Source organism: Ciconia boyciana, chromosome 1 (genome assembly GCF_034638445.1).
Source record: "Ciconia boyciana chromosome 1, ASM3463844v1, whole genome shotgun sequence".
In the NCBI taxonomy this organism is placed as follows: domain Eukaryota; kingdom Metazoa; phylum Chordata; class Aves; order Ciconiiformes; family Ciconiidae; genus Ciconia; species Ciconia boyciana.
In genome coordinates, this window is record NC_132934.1 from 131666798 (window position 1) to 131675593 (window position 8796).

Below are 8796 nucleotides of genomic sequence, written 5' to 3' on the forward strand. Positions count from 1 at the left end.
TGTCAGAACAAATGGCTGGGCCACTGAGATGGGCATATTACAGCCCATACCAACACGTGCAGCATGAAGCCACCAACTTGCTTCAGCCCATGGAGCTTAGGGACAAAAATGCCAAAGGCACTTGGGGATACTGAGCCATGCCTTGGTATAGCTTGATAATCACCTCTAAGACCAGAAATACACTCCTGTTTTGTTCAGCAGCGTTGTTGAATTTGACTACATCTACCAGTCTCCAAATCTAGGACAAACTCAGACAACCAAAGTTGTGATGCTCACTGAACTGCCCATGCATACAGGCAGCCAAAATGCTTGGGAGCCAAAGGCTTGAGTGCAAAGGAAGGTGACTGAAACTGTAAGAGAAGTATTTTATTTTGCTGAGAAAACTAGTTGCAATGAGTTAAGTAATGAAAAAAAGATTGACCTGAACAATTGTGTATTAGTACACAAAATTCTTTTGAAGAAATTGCCATTAAAATGCTTATCAAATAAACCAAAAGTCTTTCAAAAAAGGTTTTCATGGCATTATAAAACATAATTTTTCCAAGTTCCAACATAGACATTGCTGGGATCTGTGTAATGCTGAAAAATAAATAAAGTATCAGAAGAAAATCTGTGAAAGAAGCATGGCAACATGTTCATTTGGAGGAGGTTCATCATGATAAGGCTGGGATATTGAATAGCAAAGGAGTGGGAAATACACAGGCTGAACAGTGAAACATGATCTGAGAATATCTTATTTGTCAGTGTTGCTTGGGGTCTGAAAAATGGTTCCTACTTATAAAAAAAAAGGTAATTAAAAATGTGTTCAGATATGCCAGGCTGATGACCGCTGACATGTTTTTTATTCAAATACTATCATGCATCTTAGGGAACTGTGTCCAATGTAAAGAACCCCCTGGCTGTTTGGACCCAGAAGGGGAATGCAAAGGGCTCGTGCTTGGTCTGCCTGTGCTGTGCTACGCAAGATAGTTGTAGAGAAAGATCAGAAGAGGGTCCAGGTATTTACAGTCTTTCTTATGGTGGTGGTATACAAAGTCAATAGGTTTGAACTGACCTAATAGGTTTAAATCAGTGAAAATGTTGTAAGGCCAATCTGAAATCTCTACAGCTGTGTATCTCTCTCAGGTAACCTCTATTTAAACATATTAGCAATGTGCAGCATAGTGTCACTTATTTTGAAGGTATCTGACATTTTGCATTTACAGGTTTTTAGTTGCCAGCTTTTACAAGTCTGAAATTTTCCATAAGGGGTGTTGGCCTCAAACGGAATTTTTTGGAAAGATTCCAGACACAGTTTTTTCAGCTGCCTGAGATCAAAATGCAATTTTTTTCCCTTGTTAAAAAAAAAAAAAAACTAAGATAAAAGTTACAGAAAGAAAAAAATTTTGAAAAAAGATCTTACATTTAAACAGCAGGGTGGTCCCTGTGTTGAGCAGGGGTCCCTGGCATCCTCTGGAGAGCTGACAAGTTATTTGGCTGCATTAAAATCTTTGGAATATCTTGGTTTACAAATATTCAGTAGACTTCTTAATACTTAGCTATTAAAGGTAGGGTTTCACAGACAATTTTTTTCTTGGTGCTTCCTTATTAAGTGCTGTGCAAGCTTGAAGGAATTTTTAATTGGGTAGGGAGGTTAATTATTTATTCTGCAATTTCAAATAACATCCTCTTGGTTTAAACTCTCATTGTTTTTGGGGGGGAAAGGTAAACAAACAAAAAAATCCAAGGTTTACCCTATAATTCTGTAAGCTCACATTTCATTTGCCTTATTTGTCCGTGAATCAAAGATACTGCCTCCAGAGTTGTTGGTAAGTACATGTAATTAAAGGTGAAAGGACTAGTAGATATTCAACCCAGTATGTTGCTGGAAGTCAGCACTGATAGCTCTTGAAAAAGAAAGGCTAGAGAAGATTCAAAGAGTTAAAAGGTATTTCTATTTTCTTGGCTAAAAAAGTGGTAGATGGCCCCGAGGGCCATCTGCTTCAGTGACTACATAAGCATTGTATTTTGAAATAGGACTGTGCCAGCCCCTCCCTGTTTCTCTAATAAATAGTTTAACAAGACAGCACGGCATTACAAAACAAACCATTACATTGAGGGACAAACCCTCTTTTCAGTGAGACTTTAATAGGAACAAAATTTGCTGCTAGAGTAGCAGTAAAGACAACACTGATTTTTAGGGTTGTATTTGTCAATTGAAAGCTGTTACTTGCTCTCTTTCCAGCAAAACTCTTCCGTAGCTACATTAACTGTGCTCTGGGTGAGCCGCAAGGCTACTTTGAAACCCTCAGGTCAAAGATCCTATGTAAAACTGAAAATTGAGTTCCTCCAGCACAGATCTGAGCAATCTCTTTTCTAATCTCTACATAAAAATACATGTTATTACCCAAAACTGTCATACAGGATTGGACCAACAGGACCCAAATTAAGAATGGAGCAAAAGTAAGAAGCAAAGCACAAATTAAATCTAAACTCCTAAAAGTAAAGAGTTCTCTGAAGAAGCTCCTCATTTCTCCCTGTCCTCACCTGACCTGAGATGTGGACTTTGCGGTCTACTTAAATCGATAGGAGTTTGTGATCTGCTTCATACGTGCAGCAGCTTTTCAACAGTCTGTAAGCTGCTGGGTTGCACTGGTAAGTACCAGGAGTCCACTTTTCTGTGACATTACATGTCAAAAGAGACACCTTCCCATAAAACTCAAAATCCTTTCGAAGACAAATGTGAAGTTTTAACTGCAAAAATAAATTCCTAGCATGAACTCACAAACTGGTAGAACAGCAACAGCGTGAAGTAGCAAGTAATGTAAAGGAAGAACTAGGCCTTCAGGAAAATGGAAGTAATTTAAGATAACAGTTTCCAAAACACTTAAAGCACAAGCTTACCTTTAAGTGCATAATGGTCCCACTGGTATTAACGGGACAATTTGTGTGCCTAAAGCATACATGTACATGGTTTGCAGGGTGTACTGCTGTTTGCTGGCTCAGCATGTTTAACACACACATTATCAGACAACTAGGCGAGAGGCAAGAAGCCAAAACCATATGGAGAATATGTGAATGCTTGTGATTGCTGTGGAAGGACTAATTACGCTCTCATACCGGTTTTTTGGTGAAAAGTATGGCTCCATGTTAGATTTATAAAGGATTGAGTTGTATACAATTACTGCCAAAGGAATAAATGGGAGGCATTTAGAAAAATACTAAAGAAAGAAAAATACTTGTTGCTAAACTTTATGTTATCAACAGCATTTTGACTGTAGCCAGGAAAAAGCACAAAAGAAAAAGCATTCTACTTCTGTGTGCCCAATGCTAGTCACCGAGGTAGAAAAAGCTTCTTGAATGAAAACTTGCAAAAGCTGAGACTGTTAATTCTGTATGTGTAGTAGTTAGGACTATGTTGCAAACGAAATATTTTGAGATTCATAATAGATTATATAGTTGAATAGATGATTAAGCAAAAACAGGAAGAAAAATAAATCAGAGAACCTTAAGGTCCATTTGCAGGAGAAGATGCTTTTCAGGTCTTCATCGTAAACTAAATACACTGAAATACCTAAACATAGAATTGTGTAATGTTTGGCAGGGGAAGAGGCTTTCTAAATAACATAATGAATCCTGACTAATATGTTAGATTCCTTTAGAAACATCCACAAAGAGGCGATAAAGGAGAGCTGGTGCCCCAATTCATTTGAATCCTTTGGATTGTGGAACATGAGACTTAATTGGTGAATCTTAATTTTTTCTTGCAAATATACTGAAATATTAGAAAAAGTATGCTAGGCTTTAGAAAACAACTGCTTGAACTGAAAAGCTGGTGTTTTATAAATGCATACCCTGCAATTTCTTAATGAAGCCTTCCTCAACCCAAGTAAATATCACATATATTAACATTATTTCAACTAAAATATTTTAACAATTTTCATCCATGCTTGAGTATGGTGTTCTAGTTCCTTGTACTTTATAAAAGACATTGAAGAATATGTATTTATTTCAATGTTTGAGGTAATTCCTTTGACAAGGTGAATATTCCTTGGCACCAAAATTCTCTTGCCTATTCCTTCTTCCTTGCACACTGCCCATGTTAGGAGATTTTGTTTGTTTGGGTTTTAATCCTTTCAAGGTAAGAAAGGAGGAGAACTTATTTACAAACTTGTATCACTTACATACAGATTTTGACTGTCACAGCTGAAATATTATTCAGTGCATACCAAAAACTCTCTAAAAATGTTTCTTCTACCTGGGTGTAGTCTGGAAAGATGCAAAACAAGCACTTTTACTATGCCAGTTAAGATGGACTGGAGACATACAGGAAATCAGGTGCGCACATATAGGCACAGCTTTACAGAAACAAGAGCAGCAACACGAAGCCAGAGCACATTGGTAATTTTAGCATCATGGTAAGTGAACATCAGCTATTAAGCCACCTGTGCCACAGTAATGATGGCAATGGAAGAACTGAGGAATGACAGCTGGTGTACATGGAGCCTGGGGACTGCAGTAAAAAGGCCACTGACTATATCATGCATGCACAAGCGCCATCGTATGGTCAGGAGGTGACAGGGTCTGGAAATCAGCAGTTTGTGCAGTGTATTATTATTTTTATTATTATTATTAAGGGAGGGCAGCTGTTTGAAACTTCATAAATGTTTAGCCCTGACCTTGCAGCAAGAAGTGACCCAGAAGGGCAGGGGTGTGCGTAGCCAGGCATTACGCTGGCAGAAGCACTGATGGGAAACCAGCGTGCAAACAGGACGGGGGCAGAAGTTTAAATCTTTCATGTAGGCAATAGTGAGGCCATCGCCAAGATGACTCAGCATGGAAAAACAGCAGAAACTCCCTTTCCGGCAGTGAGCTAGAAAGAACTTTGGAAAGTGCTACAAAAATAATGCAACAAAAGCATAATTTTAAAATGCTTTTGGATTGTGTATATACTAGAACAAAATCAGCAAAGATGTTAATTGAAAATTCATGCTTCACCCCTTCAGAACAAAATCTGAGGTTTGGCTGGAAATGGCGTTTCCTAAGTACATACTGAGGTCTCAGAAATAATTACTGACAGAGCGCCTTAACTTTGCACCATTGCGCAAGATAGCTACTTATTTGTATTAAAGAAGCTGCCTTCTTAAATAACCTTGAAGTAGTGCAGCCTGGCACAGCAATGTCTTCAGTCAGCATTGTATCCTTTAACAATGCTTTAGTTCAACTTGAGCCCATACAAAATAGCGTACGATAGGTCAAACCTCCTTCCCTCTTACACTGTTCAAAACCACTCAGTGCCTCACCAGGAAAACAGGGTGAGACAGAAGCTAACGTAACGACTGGTAAACTAGCAGACAGGCTAATCACCCTCATTTTTTCCCCCACTGCATTTTATTTTGGCTAGTTGAAGAGAGTTCCCCGTAAGACACTGGGAGAGCACTCTTCTCTGAAGAATGAACTACGAAACGATCCTCTCACCCGAATAGCTACCGGCTCCACCATTAGGTATATTTAACTCCTACAACAACAAACTTCATACATCAGTATATAACCACACGGCTCCGGGGATTACTTAGAGCTTGAACTTTTACTTTTAGGAACTAGTCCTGCATGTTAGAGCCAAGGTGGTTAAAGCAGCAATGTCTTTTTCTCTTGATAGGTATAATTACAAATCAACTTTTCCTAAAATATCTTCTTTTTAAGGTATACAATGCAACAAAACAAAACATCTTCCTACATTTTTATTGAATCTAAGCCTACCCATCCTTTTAAGACTTTATATCTTTCTCAGTGCTTTGTAGCTGTTTCTTCAAAGAATGAACCTCAATAAGCATCATGCACAAATACAAGCTCTTAGCTTTACCTCTTTTCTGCATCACATAATTACTCTAGTTTCTGTACAGCCATTCACTGACCTTTTTCTAGTGAGGTAATGTTACTTATATGCAATAGTATAAGTAATATAAGCATGTAGGTACTAATGCCTTTGTACTAATGAGAAAATTTCAGTATGAAATTAAGCTAGTGACTCTTTCTCCTCACATTTTTGTGAAACCAGTGCTCTGAAAGCCAACCTAAGCTGTTAGCAGCAGCACCACCACAACTCTGGGAAACGCTCTCTTTGTGTAACCCTCGTTATATGACCAACCAAAATGCAAGTGCTCCACAGATACTCTCAGGCGTGCCTCCTTTCTTTAATCAGCTCACCAGAATAATTCCTAAAAATAATTAAGCAGTGGAAACCACCAGAATTTGGGGGAAGGAAAAACAGAGATGTTTTGCGTTTATTTTGTCCATCATTCACTTGCATTTTCACTACTTGGAATTGCAATATTCCAGCTTGAACTGTGTTATCAGTGTGACTTAACAGATCTATAGAACTGATATATGCACACAGGCTGGGATGTAGTATTAGTTTAATGGAGATGGAGTGCAAAGTCATACATATAAAGTCACATTAGGTATCTGAGGAAACAAAGGTTATTGTTTACCTGGGGAAGGCAAAATAGAATTTCCTATATTCCCTGTCACCTGAAACTTTATGACAGAAACTGCATTTTAAATCCAAGCTGCCAACAGAAAAGACTGTCTTTCATCTGCTTCTCTCCTTTCATTTCTAAAAAGAAAAAAAATTCTTTCAAACCCATTCCCTCATCCAATTCACTGCACATCTGTACAAGCACTGGAGCTGATATAACAGGTATGCGGAAGAAGCATCCAGGAGCAGGACAGGTCCCAGCTTTAACAGCAACCCAGACTTCCATTCCTTCAAAGCAGCTGTATGACCACAGTTGTTAATCTGACATTTCCCTATTTTAGCGGGTTCATCTTTCTACAGAAGTTACTAAGGTGACTGACCTTCATTGTCAAGATTCCAGTAAATGCATTTTTCCTACATTTTTCTTTATGGCAAATTTAAGGTAGTGAGTGATTCTCTTGCCTATTATGCAGCAAGATCTGAGTGGAAAAGAACTTGGAACATGGCATGGGGAAGACACTTCTACGTCTTTTGTCACTAACTAGATGCTAGTCTGTAAGATAGTGAGACCTTCTGCACAAATAGGGATGGGCAGTAACGGGATGCCTTTTACCATTCATTTTCATGGACAGAACCGGTGGAAGAAAAGGAAGGGAGAAAAGAAAGAGGAATAAACTAAACAAGCTCTCCTGTCGGCATTTATTCCACTTTGGAGTAAGTTGAGTTTCCACCTGGAGTTAATTAGAATCACAGTTCTGAACACTGGTCCTCCAAATCCCTGTAGCGTCCCAACAGTTGCTGCAAGTCCCGTGCCATGAAGAGCGTACACACAGAGAACTAAAATCCACCTGCCATACCCTGAATGATGAGGACTTCAGCATTCTACGCAGATGTGGAAGAGACATGCGGGTCCTTGCTGCGAAGGAGAGATGTGACCCTTGCTGTCTGGAATATGGTGTTTCGGCTCTCTTAAAAAACGTTTTGCTCCATTAATAAGGTTTTCACACTCATCCCAATGGGAAGCAGAAACATTTCAAAAAAACCCCGGAGGACTATCTTCAGTGGAAAAACCACTTTTAGACAGTCTCTAGCCACAAAGACTCGGATATACAGCATAGTGCTGGAGACCTACTCCAGGTCAGGGGTTGCACGCAGACCTTGGAGAGCACCCACTCATTCCTCCCGTGGTTTCTATTCAGTTTTAAACTTGACTTCAGTTCCATCAGAAACAACAGAAAACTAGCCTCCACTTTTATTAAGAATAACTTAATTTCCATGCATAAAATCAAGTGAAGCAGCAGTCACCGCTTCGGCATTTACAAAAAGCTGAATTGAAGAACTACTTGAAGTTTTGTCCACCTTTGCTTCCCTAAAATCTGGTTTCTTATACTTAAACTAGGTAACCAACCTGAATTTTAACTGAGTGGTTTGCAGGCCACTACAGGGTTTGTGACACAGATAAACATAATGGAGAACTCTGTTTCTTAAGTAGCTTGTTTAATTTGAGCTAACCAGCAAAAAGTGTTACCAAACCTTGGTATAACAGACAGCCAGTGTCTCTTATTAGTTTTAATACAGAACCAGTCACAGGTTGATAAAAACAAAACAAAACAGGTAGTAGTTCCGTTAACTTACACTGGTCTGGTAGGTTTCTTAGATACCAGAAGTCTTTTGCAAAATATTTATTGAGGTGATATACTTTCCTCCCCATAGCAAAGAGGTACCACTATTCTAGCACCCTCCTAAAACCAATTACCAAGTTCTGACTGATTATTGGAAGAGATTCAGTTACCCAAGTGTAGGCACTGGTGCCACCTCAGATGCCCTACTATATCCAGCTACTGCTCCAGGATGTGGCAAGTGCAACGGCTGCCAGTTCCACACTTGTGCCCTGGCTAGCCAACCCATTTGAAATGCAACTGCACACCTGTGTTCAGGTAGCTAAATCTGACCTATGAAGGGTAAAAAGAAAAAATCATCACATCATCTTTGAAACAAATCCTTGGTAAAGTGAGAGAGCTCGCAAGTCATCTGTTACTATTTTCATCCTGGCCAAGAAAATCTAAGTAGTTTTCAACTTCCTTAACTTTACATGGTATCTCTTTCTCTCCGGTCATTCATCTAAATCTCAGCATCTCAATTCAGTGAATGCAGAGTGGGTGGATACAGACACATCAGCACATCATATATTTACACTTACACTGTCCATACTTGGCTCTCCGATGCTGCAGTCATGTGCTTCATGTGCTCATCGAAGTCTCAAAATGTCCCCATTATTCTTTCCTCATGCGAGCAGAGTCAAAGCTTTCCAAGTAGAGGAAATGTAACATTTTGGTGGC